Consider the following 22427-nt stretch of genomic DNA (forward strand, 5'->3'; position numbering starts at 1 on the left):
TAGCAAGAGTCAAGACTGATTTTGATAGTTGGGGGAAATACATCTATCTGTCTATCTATCTATCTGTCTGTCTAAGCTCTCATGGGTTAGTTGCAAATGCATAAATAACTACAATTGTATATTTTGTTTAATGAAACATTTCAAGGTCTGTTTTAATTCAAGATAATATAGTTTGGCTGCCTACTCTTTAGCTAGTCTTCTAATGCCATACTCTTAATATGCTTTTTTTTTAAGTTTATTCATTTATTTTGAGAGAGAGAGAGCACGCGCACAGGAGAGGAGGAGGGGCAGAGAGGGAGGATGACAGAGAATCCAAAGCAGATTCCTCAAATGTCAGCACAGAGTCTGATGCTGGGCACAGAGTCTCACGAACCATGAGATCATGACCTGAGTTGAAGTCAGACGCCCAACCGACAGAGCCACCCAGGCACCCCAACCATACTCTTAAGATCTTGAACTAAATGGTATCCTTGTGTTTTAGGGCACACAGCCAGCATACTTCCCTTTACCATTTCTAAAGGATGAACTCGGTATGCGTGTTTCCTTGGTAGATAAGCAACTATTGAAAATCCCAAATGCTACATGTCAGACAAATGGCCTCTGGGTAGTGTTCTGTTGGATAAATTAACTGCCTTTTGTGTGGTTCTGCACGAACTGTCAGTTCACAGTTGCATATAATCGGGAAGAGAGAAAATAATGGCTTGATAAACCTTTCAGGAAGAGTTTCTACTTGTTGCTTAACAGAATGTGTAAAAGGGAGTCTCATTTTCTCTGAATAGAGGAAATATAACTAGAGTACTTCTAGGTAGAAACAAATATTAAGACTATCATGATAAGTATTACTTTCTTATATTTTCTACAATGGATGTTTTTCTCTAGAGTACCATTGTTTTCTCTCCTAAGAAATAATAACTATGATGCCATGTTAATATTAAGTTTCCTAAAATGTTTTCATCCATTTCATTTATTAACATAATAATGGATAATTAGAAGTTGCCAGACTGTAGGGGCACCTGGGTGGTTTATTTGAGTGTCCAACTTCGGCTCATGACTTGGAGCCTCTCATTGGTCTCTGTGCTGACACCTCAGAGCCTGGAGCCTGCTTCAGATTCTGTGTTTGCCTCTCTCTCTGCCCTCCCCTGCTCGTGTTTTCTCTCTGTCTCAAAAATAAATACACATTAAAAAAAAAGTACATAGTGAAACACTTTTCCATACCTGGATAGAATAGGAAAAGCACCTGCAAGTTTTAGACGATTTCTCCTGCCACAACCACAGGTAGTACCTGACAGTGGAAGGTGGATGTGATATGGAATTAGACAAGGTTGGTTTGGATCTGAGATCTACTATTTGCAGTCTGTGTGATGTTAAACACATTTCCAAACCTCTGTTAACTCCGTTGAAGGCTGAAGTCATGGTGATGAGGTCATGCTTATAAAATCAATAGGCACTTCTGTGGGTCCTTGGTATATGACAAATATATTTTCTTCACTTTTAGCTGAGACTTGTAGGCAGAAATAAATTTTTAAAGTTCAACTTTTATTATAAAAGACAGTGTATTTGTGATCCATAAAATACAAATAGCTCATATTGTTTCACAATTGGCATATCATAAAATTTTATATTCTATATACCGGAAATCAATGCAAATATCCCCCAAATAGTCATTCAGTTATTTAACAAATGAATAACTGACACTTAAAGTGATCAGGAAACTTAATTGATGATAATATAGACTTGCCAAAAGTATAACATACTTGGTTTCTTATTTTATTAATTTTTGATGTTGTGAGTATTGAATCTTAAAATATAGAGAGATAATTTTTAATTCTCACAATTCTTTGTGTGTATTCGGATATGAGGTACTTCTGTGTAAACCATGGCTTATAAATCTTTAGTGTGTAATGAATCCTAGAGAGATTTTGGCTTATTTCCATTATGTGATTAGGAAACTGAGGCTCAGAGTAAAAAATCCCAAGTAATTTAATTGATAGAAGAGATCATGTGATTCCAGATATGCATCAGAGAATTTCAAATATTTTCATTTAGCAGAAGAATACATACTTCAATTAAGATTTAGGACTCCTACACATACATGGGTGATTGTGCATAGAAGCATTTATACACATAGACAGAAGTGCTCTGATTGCAGGAGTAATGGGCAGCTCCATCACTCCATTTATTTATTTATTTATTTATTTATTTATTTAGTGCAGGAGGGGCAGAGAGAAAGAAGAGACAGAATTCCAAGCAGGCTCTGCACTGCCAGCGCGGAGCCTGACATGGGGTTTGTGGAGTTGGAACTCATCAACCATGAGATCATGACCTGAGCCTAAATCAAACATCCGAGGCATAACTGACTGAGCCACCCGGACTCCCTGTCCCCTCCTCATTGAAACTACTCTTGCCCTCTTACTCTCCTCCTTTCTTCTGCTCAGTGTTCCCTAAAAGATTCTAAATAACCTTCGATAATTCATGAAAAAAAATTGAAAATTATATATGAATTTTATCTCTCAGTGATAAAATCGATTACTCAATTCTATCAAATAAATGTGATAAAAGGTTAGGATGATTTTATATTTGAAAACAATGTAAACAATAAGAAAATCACATAATAGAATGAAATTACAAACCAAAATTATGTAAATTGCTTTCCTACTTACTTTCAACAGTAGTTATGATAGCAATTGAGGGATGGGATCATCACCATAAATACAAGATATAGAAGAAATAAAAGTATCCAAAGACGATGACTCTACCACATTTTAAGCATAAAATATTACTTCTTGGTTTACTTTTTTAAAGTTTATTTATTTTGAGAGAGAGAGAGAGAGCACAAGATGGGAAGGACAGAGAGAGGGAAAAAGAGAATCCCAAGCAGGGTCCATACTGTCACCATAGAGCTTCCCACAGGGCTCAATTCCATGAACCATGAGATCATAACCTGAGCTGAAATCGAGAGTCAGACGCTCAACCTACTGAGCCACCCAGGCTTACCTACTTCTTACTAAAATTGATGGAATTTTAGCTCAAAAACAATTTATCTTAATTTTAAGGCATCTCGAAGAAAACAGTTAAGTATTAATATTTAGCAGAACTTTATATTTTTTTACAACTTGATCAGTGTTTATTCTAAAATAGAATTCATTACATAGGCATGTTTTATAGTAAGCTTACATTAACAAACCTACCAAGAGAATTAAAATTGTTGAAGCATCTCATTGTGAGAATTTGTGAAACTCCCATGATTCATATAAACATGGGTCTATTTTCCAGTCTTTCCCTGGCCTCATTCTTCACAAGTGAAAAACTAGCACATCATACTTCAGCCACCAATAAGGGAAATGGAACCAACAAGATTATTTCTGATCTTTATTTTCCATATTCGGCATAAAGTTAATAGTGTGTTTAACTTTAAACAACAGCTCAATAAAACCATAAGTTTGATACATGTCTTCTTAAATATATTTTCACTATTTAAGAACACGAGTGTTTGCATTAATCTAGGAAAGTTAATTATATCTAAGCCTGAGCTGATGGGTGAGTTAAATCTTATATATCAATTCTCATTAATTGATAAATAGTGGAGCTTTGTGTTAAAGGTTCTTAGAGGCACAGGCTAAGGAAATAATATCTTCTTGAGGTATATAATGAAGAAATATTGCCAGAAATTAATTACACAATTACTGATGATAAAAGATTTTTATTTGAGTTTTTGAATATATATATATGATTTTACCATATATTATATATATAATAGATATTTGAACTATGTCTAAGAATAAGCATTTAAAAACTCCATAGAATTTCTCTAATAAAAATTCTTAATTTGAGATTCTGAGCTTCTTTTTTTTAATAGAAGTAATTATTTCTTATTTGTTGTGGGTTCTTCTGTGTGCATAATAAACAGGGGCTTTTGGTTATGTGTGTGTGTGTAGGTATATATGCATGTATATATGTGTGGTATACACACACACACACACACACACACATGTTTTGTTTGGCCATGACACAACTATGTTTGTCTTATTGCATTGTAATTCTTCCACTGCAGTGGAAAAAGGTGTGTGGTTATGCAAGCCATAAAGATTTACTAAATATATTATAGTCCTTTATTAACCCTTTAAGGAAAATATATTGAATTTTTAAATTTTGAAGTAAACTATTCTATACAGATAGCCTATAATATCCCTTTGGCTCTTACGGTTTATATATTTTCATAATATCATGAGTTATTATAGAATTTTATTTTATTTTTTTGGTTTTCCCATTTTAGCAAAGTGTAATTTTTTAAAAATGTGATCAAGTTTCCTGTAAATTCAGTTCTGCTGAACCAATACAAGTCTGCTTTGTCTACTTTGTATGATCAAATGTATCACTACACAAGTTTTCTTCAATTTTCAAAGCAGTTTGTATTCAAATCCTGATACATCAGCCCTAAACAAAATACAATTTTGGGTACACTACTTGAACTTAAATTACCTAATCTATAAAACATGGATTACCATGGTTAGTAAATGTTCTCAACCCATAAACTATTATGAGGATTAAATCAGACGGTCAATGTAAACTGGTCTGAAAAACTGGCAAATAATAAGCAAAGACATATTTGCCATAATCATAAGGCCAAAACTTTCTCTCTAACTCAGAGGGAAGGCAATAAACTTTTTCCAATATGAAACTTTTGAGTGTAATTTTCTACATATTTTAAACTTTTGAGAACTGTAGCTAATGATTTAGGTCCAGACCTCAGCATCACCATCACCTTTATTTATCTTCTATGCTGTGTGGAATGAATTTCCCCTATCATGTTTTCAAAGTTGTATTTCCTCCATACTATGCCACATCATATAAGAACACAGTAGTAATATGCATCATCATTTACAAAATTATATTTGGCAAAAAATACTACCTATATTGTGTAAATTGTTTTACAGGCAGTTTCTGAAATATTCTAAAGTCAACAGGTTTAAATGATAAAAGGTTACACATTAATGTATATTATTTCATTTGGTTTTAATGAACTATTTTCCAATAATCCTTCATTTTATATTCATTGTCTGAGTTTTTAACACCCAGAAGCCTTTGTCTAATGATTTCTCAGTCTTATCTACTCATAAACACACCTTAAGATTATCTTTTGACTTATCTGTCCTTCTCAAGGAAGACAATAAAGCATTCATAGTGGCTTGCTATGGCTATAAAGAGGTTCTAAATCCTTTAAACAAATGGTTACAATCTCATTGTCTCATCTACTTCTTGGTGCTATAGCCTTCTGTCATTGAGTGCTGTTGAACTTGTAGTGTCTCAGAGTCACAGATAAGCTTTAAAGAGTGGAGATAACTTTTATTTGTTACGGGCAATAAAACCAGCATCTTCACTGACTATCTGACAAGGAGGCATCTGATGATGCAGATCCAGTCAAGCAGAACACAAATCGAAATAGCATCTGAAGGGCAAGGTACTGAAGGCGTACACCGTATAAAATCTACGCAGCAAAATTATGTGGCAATGAAAGAATATTAGAGAACAAGGGACAAAGGCTAACACAGATTCCATCATGGAAAGATGCAATAGTAAACATAAATCTTCCCATCAAGAACCTCTGATAATGTCTGTCCAATTCATTTTTAATAAAAAAACCTGTTTAGTTTTATATTTCTCAGGTCTCTCCCTCCTGTGTAAATGTCATCGTGTGTGTGCTCACATATTCAATTTTTATGATTCTAGAATGTAAGTCTATTTTGAATTTTCCTGCATAAAATGTTAAATTCCATATTTTGGTGTTGGAGATACACACCTCTATATTCCACTTCATATGGTTTAATGACTATTAACTTTTTTCTTTTTAATTTGCTGCTTCTTCATTGATAATGGGTTCCAGTTTGCCCTTGTAACCATTTGGCTGAGGGCTGGAAGGGATCAGCAGTGTTGAAACAAGATTAAATCTTTCATAAAAGACATCACAACATGATATCCCCAGGTAACCAATTAAAGCAATTAGCAACTTCCACAACTAGAATTTCTTGTGATAGTCCCCTAAAATTCCCCTAAATTGGTTTACCCATAATGTGTAGTTAGTTAATGTAGTTGTTAATGTTTTAAAGGCTTGTTGTTTTGTTTTTTTTTCCCCCTAGGAGGTATAACGGAAGACATGCCAAAAAGAATTAACTATGGTTGCTTGAGAACAAAATAGTTGGTCAAAGGCACTTATAAATATACTAAATATATATCATATTTATGACCATAATTTTATATCAAAAAACCCTGTTTCTTAAAGAAGAATTAGGTTTATAGAAAAAATATAATTTATAAGTCAGTATTAATATACAAATATTAATTTTTCTTAAACTTATTTGAAAATATTGAATGTGAAAGTTTCCACTGCAAATTGTCTAAAAAGACAAAGCGAAAATGGTCTTTGATTTCTTTCTAAATCTTTCTTATAAAATCCAAGATACTAAATGGAAAGTATTTTTATTTGCTTGAACTATTCAGATTACCATTTAAGTTCTCAGTTTCACCCTGTGAGATTTGGCACAGAGTAACAAAGTCCCTTTATTATTGTTTCCCTTCAGTTTCTTTGCTATAACATCTCTGGCTTTCTTGACTCCATTATCTTCCAGCGACACCAGATAGAGGGTGGAGAGGACAATGACAACAAAAGCTTCTGAAGGAGCTACTGAGGGCTACCTGGAGTTGTCACCTGTCCTTGCCTGCTTTCTGGCTCCACTGTAAACAGTTTTGGCTGATTACTTAATTCTTATTTCCTTACCCGCTTCTTTGGACAACTTTCATATTATCTCTATAAATAAGACTCCAAATAACTCACATCCATTTCCCCTAGTGAGGGTGCAAATTAGATCCAAAAGATCAGTGAAATCTAATTTCAAGCTTAAGTCCTAAATCCTTGGCTGGAAACTAGCACATATATCTTATTCCTTTCTTGTCTATGGTTAAGCTACTCAATGTTTCAGCAGAGTAAACGCTGTTCTTTTCTCTCGCTCTCTTTTATGGGTGTGGGTGGGGCATGGTGTGGTGGTAATCTGATTTTCAAAATGTGCAAATTCTGTTTTAGTTCTTAGATGCTCAACTCTTCAAGACCCCTCTCCTTGCACTCCCTGTCCAAACTCAATTTCTCTGAAGTCTCTGGATATGTCATTTTTGATAATGAGAATTTCTTTTTTCAGGCCTTCTTCAAGTTGACCCCTCTTAGGAGAGCAAATGTTTTAATTAAGATGAATTTTTTGTGGAAGTGTTAGTGTTCCCTTTGATGATACAATGTCCTGGTTTTATTCATTTTTTTTCCTTTCTCTTTCTCTTTTTTAACACCTGGATAAATATACAATTATTATATAAATTATACATTTATATGTTATATAAAATATTACATACAATGTACTTCCAAACATAATGCCTTCAAAACTATTTTATGTGAATTATTTTTACAATTAAAAGAAAAGCCAGGAATTATTCTGAACTTACTTTCATATTCTATCTACTCCATGAATGTAACAAAGGTGATCATCTCCCAAGAATAGCATTCAGAACACCTGAAAGTTAATCTAACCAGACTTTCCAGCCTCTTAACTCATTGATTTTTTTTTATAGATTCTATGCTTTAGACATAGTGAGCTGCTCAGACATATCACACATTGTCATGACTCCATATTTTGTTCCTGCATTTCTTCATTTGGGCATGGCATTCCCTGATTACTTACTTGTTATTTAAATAAAAAGGGGCTCTCTGATCATAGGTATTTAGAAAATTCTCAGGCTGGAGGATAAAAATTTAAACAGGCATCTCTCTTGCAGGGCTTCTCAAACATGTAATAAACTGGCACATACTGTGCCCATACAAAACGGAGATATGATACTGAGCATTTCACACATATATTTGTTTGCATGTATGTCTTGTCTCTTTAATGAGTGCCAATCAACAACTTCCAGAACTTTTGTGTAACCAGGGGAGGACACATCAACATAGGTAATGGGGAATCACACAGGAGGGGGTCTAAATTGTAAATGGGTTGCTGTGTTGGTGTGTGGAGAATGCAAATGAGATAAAGGGGTACAAGCAATGGGATTTTTATTGTGGAAGTCCAAAACAGTAAGAGACTAAACTAAGATTGTAAAAGAAAGGATGAAGAGAGAGCATATTTGAGACATTTCCAGGTGATAAAATCAATAGAACTGTGTAGCTAATTGAATGAAAGGGGAAATTAAAGTTCAAGAATGACACTCAGAATCATAACTTATGTAAATGGGTGAATATGTGCTGTCAATGGTGAGACTATTGTGGTAGAAATTTGTTTAGAGAAGGGAAAGGTCATTTTGGTTTTGGAAATGTCAGTTTTGAGCTTTTAGTGGAAATCCACATGGATATATTCAGTTTGAAGTGAGATTTAAGACTCAGGAGTTTGGCAGAATGATCTGAGCTGGAAATAGCATTTATGAATCACCAATATACCTCTGGAATTAGAAGCTATATGTGTAAATGAAATTATCAAGTATTAAAATGATGTTTCTATTGGTCCTTGATTTCAAGGTACTTATCCCTCTTTAATAAAGATGGTTATGGGCAATTAAAGTTGACTTAAATTGTATTTCTTCAGGGATTTAAAAAAATATTTGTGATTATTTTTATTATATTATATAAACGCTATTAGTAAAGTCAATCACCAAAAGCCATAATCACTAAAAATAGATTAGACCATATAAAAATACTAAAGCTAAGATCATGAGTTAAGACATCTGTGGCTTTTCATCCTGCTTGTGTGGATCCTACATTGAGATCTAAAAGTGTATCATTAGAGGCCCAGGTATAGGCAATGAAAGTGGCCCTAATAGTGGCCAACAACAGTCAAATGTAAATGAGTCCTGACACACTTGTTACTAATCACATCTATCCTAAGGGCAAATATCTACTACTCTCAACTATGATCCAAGGGTGATAGAATGATGAGGGATGAGTTACTGGTATCAGTAGTTCCTTCTTCATATAGTACACTCCTGAAAATATTTAGAAAACATTAAGCATAGTAACTTAGATTAGATTGAAAATTTGCAATACGCTTTTTTCACATCTCCTTATTTCTACCGGAAAACATCACTGCCACTTGGAACAGGTATGTAAAAACTGACCTGATACTTCTCTTGGATTATTAACATTAATTTTATTCTTGACCTAAGTCAGTATAAAAATAGTAGGGAGTAGATGGAATAGCTGGGAACGAGTTCCCATCAGGGACTTGAGTGCGCTGCACAAACGCCCAATGTTGTGCTTCTGTGGATCCATCCCTCTGATGGCTCTGACTCCCTTCCGGTTCTGCAGGGACTCTCCTGCATGGGACTAGTGATGGCACAGTGAGCTAAGCCTGCCCCTCCTGCCCCTGTGCACCTTGTGGATCCACCCCAGCTAATACGCAAAATCCCATCCAAGCAGCACCACAAGCCTGGCAGTGTGCAAATAGCTCAGACAGGGGCCACACTGCTCCAGAGTGAGTCCTGCCCCTGGGAGAGGGGAAGATAGGTACACACCAGTCTGACTGTGGCCCCAGCGGTGGGCTGGGGGCAGATACTGGGTCTGACTGTGGCCCCGCCCACCAACACAGGTTACTCCGGACAGCACAGGAGAAGTGCCCTGCAGTTTGGAGCCACTGCAGGGGCTACCCAAAATGACCAAACAGAAGTATTCTCTACAAATAAAACTCTAGGAAGTAGCGACAGCTAACAAATTAATCAAAAAAAAATTTAAGCAATATAACAGAACAAGAATTTAGACTAATAGTCATAGAATTAATCACTGGGCTTGAAAAAAGCATAGAGGGCAGCAGACAGTCTATTGCTACAGAGATCAAGGGACTAAAAAATAGTCATGAGGAGCTAAAATATGCTATAAATGAGGTGCAAAATAAAATGGAGGCGGCCATAGCACAGATTGAAAAGGCAGAGGAGAGAATAGGTGAAATAGAAGATAAAATTATGGAAAAAGAGGAAGCTGAGAAAAAGAAAGATAAAAAGAAATCCAAGAATATGAGGGGAGAATTAGAGACCTAGGTGACGTAATCAAACAGAACAATATCCGTATCATAGGAATTCCTGAAGAGGAAGAGAGAAAGAAAGGGGCTGAAGGTGTACTTGAACAAATCATAGCTGAGAACTTCCCTGATCTGGGGAAGGAAAAAGGCATTGAAATCCAAAAGGCACAGAGAACTCCCTTCAGACGTAACTTGAATTGATCTTCTGCACAACATATCATAGTGAAACTGGAAAAATACAAGGATAAGGAGAAAATTCTGAAAGCAGGTAGGGATAAATAGGCACTAACTTACAAAGGTAGACACATAAGAGTAGTGGCAGGCCTATCTACTGACCCTTGGCAGGCCAGAAAGGAATGGCAGGAAATCTTCAATGTGATGAAGAGAGAAAACTATGCAGCCAAGAATCCTTTATCCAGCAAGTCTGTCATTCAGAATAGAAGGAGAGATAAAGGTCTTCCCAAACAAAAAATACTGAAGGAATTCATCACCACTAAACCAGCCCTACAATAGATCCTAAGGGGGATTCTGTAAGTGAAATGTTGCAGGGACCACAAAACACTAGAGGCATCACTACAAGCATGAAACCTACAGACATCACAATGACTCTAAACCCATATCTTTCCATATAACACTGAATGGAAATGGACTAAATGCTCCAACTAAAAGATATAGGGTATCAGAATGGGTAAAAAAAAAACAAGACCCATCTATTTTCTGTCTACAAGAGACTCATTTTATATTTGAGGACGCCTTCAGATTGACACTGAGGGGATGGAGAACTATCTATCATTCTACTGGAAGTAAAAACAAAAATGGAGTATCATACTTATATCAGAAAAACTAGACTTTAAATTAAAGGCTATAACAAGAGATGAAGACGGGCATTATATAATAATCACAGGGTCTATCCATCAGGAAGAGCTAACAATAATAAATGTCTATGCACCGTATACAGAAGCACCCAAATGTATAAAACAATTAATCGCAAACATAAGCAACCTTCTTGATAAGAATGTGGTAATTGCAGGAGATTTTAATACTCCACTTACAACAATGGATAGATCATCTAGACCTGGGATCAATAAAGAGACAAGGGCCCTGAATGATATATTGAATCAGATGGACTTGACAGATATATTTAGAACTCTGCATCCCAAAGCAACAGAATATACGTTCTTCTCGAGTGCACGTGGAACATTCTCCAAGACAGATCACATACTGGGTCACAAAACAGCCCTTCAGAAGTATACAAGAATTGAGATCTTAACCACGCACACTTTCAGACCACAATGCTATGAAGCTTGAAATCAACCACAGGAAAAAGTCTGGAAAACCTCCAAAAGCATGGAGGTTAAAGAACACCCTACTAAAGAATGAATGGGTCAACCAGGCAATTAGAAAAGAAATTTAAAAATATATGGAAACAAACGAAAATGAAAATACAACAATCCAAACGCTTTGGGATGCAGTGAAGGCAGTCCTGAGAGGAAAATACATTGCAATCCAGGCCTATCTCAAGAAACATGAAAAATCCCAAAAACAAGATCTAACAGCAAACCTAAAGGAAATAGAAGCAGAACAGCAAAGACACCCCAAACCCAGCAGAAGAAGAGAAATAATAAAGGTCAGAGCAGAAATAAACAATATAGAATCTAAAAAAAACTGTAGAGCAGATCAATGAAACCAAGAGTTGGTTTTTTGAAAAAATAAACAAAATTGATAAACCTCTAGCCAGGCTTCTCAAAAAGAAAAGGGAGAGGACCCAAGTAGATAAAATCATGAATGAAAATGGAGTTATTACAACCAATCCCTCAGAAATACAAGCAATTATCAGGGAATGTTATGAAAAATTATACGCCAACAAACTGGACAGCCTGGAAGAAATAGACAAATTCCTAAGCACCCACTCACATCCAAAACTCAAAAAGGAAGAAATAGAAAATTTGAACAGACTCATAACCAGCAAAGAAATTGAATCAGTTATCAAAAATCTCCCAACGAATAAGAGTCCAGGACCAGATGGCTTCCCTGGGGAATTCTACCAGACATTTAAAGCAGAGATAATACCTCTCCTTGTCAAGCTGTTCCAAAAAATAGAAAGGGAAGGAAAACTTCCAGACTCATTCTATGAAGCCAGCATTACTTTGATTCCTAAACCAGACAGAGACCCAGCAAAAAAGAGAACTACAGGCCAATATCCCTGATGAATATGAATGCAAAAATTCTCAACAAGATACTAGCAAATCGAATTCAACAGCATATAAAAAGAATTATTCACCATGATCAAGTGGGATTCATTCCTGGGCTGCAGGGCTGGTTCAACACTCACAGATCAATCATTGTGATACATCACGTTAATAAAAGAAAAGATAAGAACCATATGATCCCGTCAATAGATGCAGAAAAAGCATTTGAAAAAATTCATCCATCCTTTGTCAACAAAAACCCTCAAGAAAGTCAGCATAGAAGGAACATACTTAAACATCATAAAAGCCATTTATGAAAAGCCCACAGCTAATATCATCCTCAATGGGGAAAAACTGAGAGCTTTCCCCCTGAGGTCAGGAACATGACAGGGATGTCCACTCTCGCCACTGTTGTTTAACATGGTGTTGGAAGTTCGAGCATCAGCAATCAGACGACAAAAGGAAATCCAAGGCATCAAAATTGGCAAAGACGAAGGCAAGCTTTCACTTTTTGCAGATGGCATGATATTATACACGGAAAACCCGACAGACTCCACCAAAAGTCTGCTAGAGCTGATACATGAATTCAGCAAAGTCGCAGGATACAAAATTAATGTACAGAAATTGGTTGCATTCTTACCAATACACCAATAATGAAGCAGCAGAAAGAGAAATACAGAAACCGATCCGATTCACACTTGCGCCCAGAACCATAAAATACCTAGGAATAAACCTAACCAAAGATGGAAAAGATCTGTATGCTGAAAACTATAGAAAGCTTATGAAGGAAATTGAAGAAGATACAAAGAAATGGAAAAACATTCCATGCTCATGGATCGGAAGAATAGAATAAATATTGTTAAAATGTCAATACTACCCAAAGCAATCTACACATTCAATGCAATCCCAGTCAAAATTGCACCAGCATTCTTCTCGAAGCTAGAACAAGCAATCTTAAAATTTGTATGGAACCACCAAAGACCCCAAATTGCCAAAGTAATATTGAAGAAGAAAACCAAAGCGGGAGGCATCACAATCCCAGACTTTAGCCTCTACTACAAAGCTGTAATCATCAAGACAGCATGGTATTGGCACAAAAACAGACACATAGACCAATGGAATAGAATAGAGACTCCAGACCTGGACCCACAAACGTATGGCCAACTAATCTTTGACAAAGCAGGAAAGAATACCCAATGGAAAAAAGACAGTCTCTTCAGCAAGTGGTGCTGGGAGAACTGGACGGCAACATGCAGAAGAATGAAACTAGACCACTTTCTTACACCATTCACAAAAATAAACTCAAAATGGATAAAGGACCCGGATGTGAGATAGGAAACCATCAAAAGCCTAGGGGAGAAAGCAGGAAAAACCTCTCTGGCCTCAGCCGCAGCAATTTCTTACTTGACACATCTCCAGAGACAAGGGAATTAAGAGCAAAAATGGACTATTGGGACCTCATCAAGATAAACAGCTTCTGACTGCAAAGGAAGCAGTCAACACAACTAAAAGGCAACTGACGGAATGGGAAGAGATATTTGCAAATGACATGTTGGATAAAGGGCTAGTATCCAAAATCTGTAAAGAACTCACCAAACTCCACACCCGAAAAACAAATAATCCAGTGAAGAAATGGGCAGAAAACATGAATACATACTTCTCTAAAGAAGACATGCAGATGGCCAACAGGCACATGAAAAGATGCTCAACATCACTCCTTATCAGGGAAATACAAATCAAAACCACACTGAGATACAACTTATGCCGTCAAAGTGGCTAAAGTGAACAAATAAGGAGATTATAGATGCTTGAGAGGATATGGAGAAACGGGAACCCTCTTGCACTGTGGATGAGAATGCAAATTGGTGAAGCAGTGTGGAGATTCCTGTGGAAAATAGTGTGGAGGTTCCTTGAAAAATTAAACATAGATCTACCCTACGACCCAGCAATAGCACTGCTAGGAATTTACCCAAGGGTTACAGGAGTGCTGATGCATAGAAGCATTTGTACCCCAATTTTATAGCAGCACTTTCAACAATAGCCAAATTATGGAAAGAGCCTAGATGTCCATCAACTGATTAATGGATAAACAAGATGTGATTTATATATACAATGGAATACTACTTGGCAATGAGAAAGAATGAAATCTGGCCATTTGTAGCAACGTGGATGGAACTGGAGAATGTTATGCTAAATTAAATAAGTCAGGCAGAGAAAAACAGATACCATATGTTTCACTCATATGTGGATCCTGAGAAACTCAACAGAAGACCGGAGGGGAGGAGATGGGGGGAGGAGAGAAAAGTTAAAGAGAGGGAAGGAGGCAAACCATAAGAGACTCTTAAATACTGAGAACACAATGAGGGTTGATGAGGGGTAGGGGAGAGGGGAAAGTGGGTGATGGGCATTGAGGAGGGCACCTGTAGGGATGAGCACTGGGTGTTGTATGGAAACCAATTTGACAATAAATTATGTATAAAAAAAATAAAGAGCAAAACAAGAAAAACAAAAAAATAAAAACATTGATTTGAAATTAAAAAAGGAATGTTGAGTGTTTCTTGGAGGCAAATTGAAATGAATACAGAATATTCCTACCAAATTTAGAGACAAGGGGGTTATTTATTAATTATCCTAATAAAAACTGGAATTAAGGGCAGAGTAGAGTGGGTCAGAATGTGAATGAGAAGGTAAACAATGAGAAAAGGAAATATAGAAAATCATTCTCATAAGTCTTAGGTTGTCAGTATTTCAAAATTCAATCTTGAATATGTCTCTGAGAATCTATTATTTTAATTCTTATCATATAATGAAAAATATGCATGCTAACCTGTGATGCATAGTTGTTATGTTGTTTCTTCCCTCCAAAAGTAATGCTACAGAATGGAATCATTTTATACTTGGGGATACCTCATAGATCTTACTAATACTGAACAAAAAACAACAGAGTTGTAATTTATGAGATGTATCTCTTTAATTTGTTAGAGTTTTTATTCTCTGTGTGCTGGCTTATTTGTTTGTTTTATGCTTGCTTCTGCCTCTCTATAACCATTCGGGTTTAAAAATTATACATTATTCATTTGACTTGTGATTATGATTATGCCCACATTTCAGGTGTTTCACACTAACCTACTACTTTCTAGATGCAGAGGGGAATTATATCAATTATTTCTTTTTCTATCATTCTTATTTGCTCCACTTTAGTATTTTCCACCTTGCACCACTAAGTGGAGAGCACTAGACAGAGAATGTGGGATATACATTGTTGCTGGAATACACATTTGGAAAAGCCTTCCCTGTCTTATTTAAAAAAAAATAAAGTGTCTTTAAAATTTGAGCAGACTGATTACCAGCAAAGAAATTGACTCAGTAATCAAAAACTCCCAACAAACAGAAGTCCAGAACCAGATGCTTCATAGGTGAATTCTACCAAAAATTTAAAGAAGAGCTGACACCTATTTTTTCCAACTATTCCAAAAAATTGAAAAGAAAGGAAAACTTCCAGATTCGTTCTGTGAGACCAGCCTTACCCCGATACCAAAATCAGATAAAGACTCCACTAAAAAGAGAACTACAGGCCAGCATCTCTGATGCAAAGATCCTCAACAAAATACTAGCAAACCAAATCCAAATATACATTAAAAAATTATTCACCACAATCAAGTGGTATTTATTCCTGGGTTGCAAGGGTGGTTCGACATTCATGAAGCAATCAACATGATATACCATATCAATAAGAGAAAGGATAAGAACTATATGATCATCTCAACAGATGTAGAAAAACGTTTGACAAAGTATAACATCCATTCACGGTAAAAACCCTCAACAAAGTAGATTTAGAGGGAGCATACCTTAATAATAAAGGCCATATATGAAAAACCCACAGCTAGCATCTGTGGGGGAAAACTGAGAGCACTTCCCATAAGGTCAGGAATAAGACAAGGATGGCCACTCTCACCACTTTTATTCAGCATAGTCCTGGAAGTACCAGCAACAGCAATCAGACAATAAAAAAGAAAAGATATTCAAATCAGTAAAGGAGAAATAAAACTCATTATTTGCAAATGACATGATCCTATATATAGAAAATCTAATGTTGCCTGGGTGGCTTAGTTGTTTGAGTGAAGACTCTTGGCTTCAGGTTAGGTCACTTTCCCAGGGTCATGGGATTGAGCCCTATGTCAGACTCTGTTCTGAGTATGGAGCCTGCATAAGATTCTCTCTCTCTCTCCCTTTGCCCTCTACCTCCTCTCTCTTTCTCTCTCTCTAAAATTAAAAAAAAAGAAAATCCAAAAGATACTACCAAAAACTGCTAGAACTGATAAATGAATTCAGTAAAGTCTCAGGATGCAAAAATCAATGTATAGAAATCTGTTGCATTTCTGTACACCAATAATGAAACAGTAGAAATAGAAATTGAGAAAGCAATCCCATTTACAACTGCACAAAAATAATAAAATACTTAGGAGTAAACATAACCAAAGAGGTGAAAGATCATACTCTGAAAACTGTAAAACATTGACGAAAGAAATTAGAGACAACACAAAGAAATGGAAAGACATTTCATGCTGATAGAGTAGAAGAACAAATATTGTTAAAATATCTATACTACCCAAAGCAATCTACACATTTAATGTAATCCCTATCAAAATAACAACAGCATTTTTTATAGAAATGGAACAAACAATCCTGAAATAAATATGGAACCACAAAAGACCACAAGTAGCCAAAGCAACCTTGAAAAAGCAAAGCAAAGCGGGAGGCATCATGATTCCGAGTTATATTACAAAACTATAGTAATAAAACACTGTGGTACTAGCACACACACAAAAAACAGACACATAGATCAATAGAACAGAACATAAAAACCAGAAATAAACCAACAATTATATGATCAATTAATCTTTGACAAAGCACCAAAGAATATCCACTGGGAAAAAGACAGGTTCTTCAACAAATGGTGTTGGGAAAACTGGACAGCCACATGCAAAAGAAGAAACTGGACCACGTTTTTTCACCACACACAAAAATAAATTCAAAATGGATGAAAGACCTAAATGTGAGGCAGGAAACCATAAAAATCCTAGAAGAGAACACAGGCAGTAACTTCTTTGATTTCAGGTATAGCAACTTGCTTTTAGATAGGTACCCTGAGGCAAGGAAAACAACAGTATAAATAAACTATTGGGACTACATCAAAATAAAAAGTTGTACACAGCAAAGGAAATCATCAACAAAACTAAAAGGCAACCTACAGAGTGGGCGAAGATATTTGCAAATGACATATCAAATAAAGGGTTAGTAGTATCCAATATGTATAAAAAAACTTATAAAACTCAACAGCCAAATAATCCAAGTAAGACATGAATAGGCATTTCTCCAAAAAGAAATCCATATGGCCATCAAACACGTGAAATATGCCAATCATCATGTATCATCAGGGAAATGCATCAAAACTCCAATGAGATATCATCTCACAACAGTCAGGATGGCTAAAATTAAAAAAAAACAAACACAAGAAATAACAAGTGTTGACGAGGTGGGTAATGCACACTGGTACAGCCACTGTGGAAAACAGTATGGAGGTTTCTCAAAAAGTTAAAAATAGAACTACCCCACCATCCAGCAACATGATGTTGCTGGGTATCTGCCCAAAGAATACAAAAACACTAATTCAAAGTAATATATGCGCCACTATGTTTATTGTAGCATTACTTACAATATTCAAAATATGGAAGCAGCCCAAGTCTCCATTGATAGATGAATGGATAAGGAAAATATGTTATATAAAATATGGAATATTTATATCTATATAAAATATGAAATAGTATTCAGATATAAATATAAAGTGAAATCTTGCTATTTACATTGATATGGATGGAGCTAGAGAGTATAATGCTGAGTGAAACAAGTCAGTCAAAGACAAATACCATGATTTCACTCACATGTAGAATTTGAGAAACAAAACCAGCAAGCAATGGGAACTAAAGAAAGAAAGGGAGAGAGAGAAAAACCAAGAAACAGACTCTTAACTACAGAGAACAAACTGATGTTTACCAGAGGGGAGATGGGTGGGAGGATGGGTTAAATAGGTGATGGGCATTAAGGAGTGCACTTGTCGTAAGCATCTGGTGATGTATGGAAGTGTTGAATCCCTATATTGTACACCTGAACCTAATATACCACTATATGTTAACTAACTGGAATTAAAATAAAAACTTAAAAATAATAATAAAGTGTTTTCACTTTGTGAGGTGAGGAGATAAAGCAAGTTGGTAAGACATCATATTCTTCCCTACCAGTCCTTAATTTTACCCTCAAATTTCCTAAGCACTTTAAAAACAGAGATTGAAGAAACTCTCATCTTTACACTTCTGCCTCCCTTTTTGACCTCTGGGGACTATACAGTAGCAGCAGCAACCCGGTGGTTATGGTTATGGTTTATAACACATAAATGGGTCAGTGGCCTCTTTGGAAGTGGCCAAGATTGAATAGGAGAGCCGAGGGAAGATCTACAAATGTAGGTGCCAGGAGGTGAATGAATGTTGGGTTAGTCTGCAATGTGTTTTCCCATCTAAAGAGAAACTCATATGTAATGGAAAATTGGACCAAGAACTAGATGCAACCTAATTTCTGTAGTAGAATTAGTGGTCTCTCAAGCCAGGGTAAGGAAGGCCCTGTGGACAGGTGCACAGCGACTGTCATGAAAACATCAGTACCAAGTTTGGAGAAACTGAAGTTGGTGGTAAGAACTATGTGAGTGCCCAATGGTTAGAGTATATTGATTCTCAAAACTCAACTCCATGTATGCATAAATGTATAAAACAGATTCATTTAAAAACATGTGTGAGCACACACATACACACTTGAAAAAGCACTGTTTCATTAATATTGCCTGTAGAGGAGAGGCAAAAGGCAAAACCATAGTCATTCAGTTAAAATAATGTCCCATATTTATAAGGGCATTCTTTGAATTTATCTTTTTTTAAAATATTTTTTAGCCTCAGGTTCTATGAAATGTTCTACAATGTTTGACTGAAGGTCATCTGCAATCTGGACCTCCAGATGCTTCCAAATGCTCTTTAAATAATATAAGATGTAGAATATAAAGAAAAACACCTGTATGTGTGTTTGTGCAATATTTAATATTATTTAAGCTGTTAATGTGCCAAATAAGTAATCTGCTTGATAAAAGGTTAACACTACATTGTGCTACCACAGAAATATAGTCAATCTTCCATATCTAAAATAAAAACTGTATTAAAATTGTTTAATATCCAACAGATTCCTGTGACAAAGTTAACTTTAAGTCTAACAAAACGCGTGCCCTCCAGCTTCTTCTTCAACGTGAGCATCACTCTATTAAGAAGGACTGAGATCATTTTGCTGAGACAGACAAGACCTTGCCAAGAGCAGTTTTAGTGTAATGTAACTTTAGGTATTGAGAACTACAAGATCTCAGTGGCCCCTAAGTACGTCTTTGCATTCACTGCTGAGACCCCACCCTTTCTTCATGCCCAGACTGACATTTACACCTTTTGGTACAAGTAGAAGTCTATCTCCGGAAGGCCCCTGAAAAGCTGGAAGGAAAATCCAGACACTCCAACCTACCATTATCTGCAGAGAAAGCTCATATGTGAGTTCACGGATTGTCTAATTTTCCTGGAAGCATAACAAAATAGAGGAGGTGCCCAGGTAGGAAAAGAATAGCAATCATTTTCTCCTTCATAGTCGTACTTGCTGTCTCTCTGAGTCTTTACTCCCCCATCACATGGACTCTTACTTGAATAAACATAATCTGGATGGAGAAATATAACAAAAAGTAGGCAAAATATAGTTCATTATTTTAATAATAAGTGAATAAAACACAATGAAGGGAGCAATAAGTGAGACTATATATTAGGTCCCGAAAATGAAATAATTTAGGAAAAATTAATTGTTAAATGTGACGATGGAAAATATAGAAAGTGACCCAACCCAGACATCTCTACTTCCTTATTTAATACTTGGACAAATTGTGTCTTGGAGAAAAATAACACTTATTTTCTCAATATACTAATTCAATTAAGAAAAATATGCTGAAAGTTTCTTTTTTTCATGTGCTTTTCAGTGAATTTAGAAAGTTCAAAAAGGCCATGTGTACATTAAAAAAAGAGACAAACGATACATTTTATGTCTAATCTTTCCTGTATCAATTTGAAATAGTTATATCATAGAATTGAATTCTGGAAAATACTGGAATTAGTCAAAAGCAATAGCTTGACTTATTTGGTAGAATTCCCACAAAATTTAGTAAAGAAAGAACGTTTTGTTTGAATTGTTAAATACAGTAGATGTTGCCAAGGAAAAACAGGGTTTCAGGCAAGACTAACCATTCCTGACAGTTTGTCTCCCCATAAATTTAAGCTAATGCTGTCAGATTAAGATAAATGCTTCAAATCATCAACCTTTGTTTAGGTTATACAGTGTCTTCAGCAAGTAGATCAGAATCAGATGTTTCAAGCAACACAGAAACAATGCATAATTTTTATGTTGCTAACTGCTATGACTGTCAGAATTGTAATCCAGTCATTTATGGTTTTTAAATTCAGCTTCATGATTTATATAACCATTCCCTCTCAAATGTATAGCCAGAAAGCTCTAAGGTCTGTTTGGCATAATTAGCAATAGTACCCACTTGTTCTGGAGTAGACTGTTTATTTGGCATTGTCATTCTTCATTCAAATGGTATCTGTGATTTCTTTCCCAAACATACATTCACACACATCCTTCCCTGTCCCCCCCCCCCACTTAATATCCACAATTTCTATTATTTTGCCTAGAATTTTGGAATTGGGGAAAAACAGGTCCAAGGATTGTATGTGTCACATATAGTCTTTAGTCCAATAGAATCTTGGAGTGTTCCATTACAAATGTTACTTGCTTCTTATGACATTGGCACGGAATTTCCTTAACTGTTCTGAGAGTCATACAAGTGGGAAAAGTGCCAGTTCACAAGCAACAGCAGCTTCAAAAATATCCTTTCTCAATAATTTTTGTCAACATGTATTCATCAACTTTGTCTTGCACGACAAATAGTAACACCACATGATCTACATTCTAACAAAGATTTACATTTCAACTCCCTAATTCATGAAAGTCCAATTCTAGATGAGCAGATGTACATGACTAGAGTTCTGGAAATAAGAAATGCCAGGATATCAGCTATTTTAACTCCATTTGATTTCTTTAACCTCCTTCAAGATGTCAAAGTTGACTTGTCATTTCCATAAAAGTTACATTCAGAAGGATATTTTTAAGTGTTTATTTATTTGAGAGAGAGAGAGAGAGAGAGAGAGAGAGAGAGAGAGAGAGAGAGAGTACAAGCAGGGGAGGGTCAGAGAGGAAGGGATTCACAGATTCTGAAGCAGGCTCCAGGCTCTGAGCTGTCAGCACAGAAGTTATATATTATTTATATTTAGATTATCTTTTAGCTATTTCTATTATTACTATAAAAAACAATGGTTGTGAATAAATATTTACTTTGTTGCTTCCACAATACTATAATCTTCATTGCAATATCAGTGCTATTTCAAAATATGGTGCCCTGTGAATCATAATGCAGTATAGACACAGGCTCCCCCATTTGTGAATAGTGGTTAAAAGAGCAATAGTTAAAATACGTAAATAATCAACAATTCTCATGTTCTTACAACTTGTAATTGACCAGTGTTGAATCTTCATCATTGTTCCTCATCTTTTTCAAATGAAAAATGTAAAATATTTTACAAATAAAGTTGTTCCCTTCATCATTCCTCTTCAGAGGAAGGTATTGTCATAAATTGGAGTGTGTCCTTTCACTCTGTGTGTGTGTGTGTGTGTGTGTGTGTGTGTGTGTTTATCTCCACAAACATTTTGTTTGGAGAGTGTATTCTTTTATTGTCATAAGTGACTTAGGAGACATACTACATTTTTTTTTTACTCAGCATTGTTTTTGACATGTTGCCCTGATGATCAATGTAGATTTAATTCACAGATTTAGATCATTCATTGTAATTGCATGGTACTCCTCCATAAGCATACACCACAATTTATGCAACCACTGGAAATTGGAGTTACTTCTCATTTTTCATTATAAGCAATATTGCGATAAATCTGTGCCCTTATGCACAAACACATAAGTTTCTCTAAAGTAAACAATGCAGATGGAATCCCCATGTTATAG

The sequence above is a fragment of the Prionailurus bengalensis genome, chromosome D3, assembly GCF_016509475.1.
Source record: "Prionailurus bengalensis isolate Pbe53 chromosome D3, Fcat_Pben_1.1_paternal_pri, whole genome shotgun sequence".
Lineage (NCBI taxonomy): Eukaryota > Metazoa > Chordata > Mammalia > Carnivora > Felidae > Prionailurus > Prionailurus bengalensis.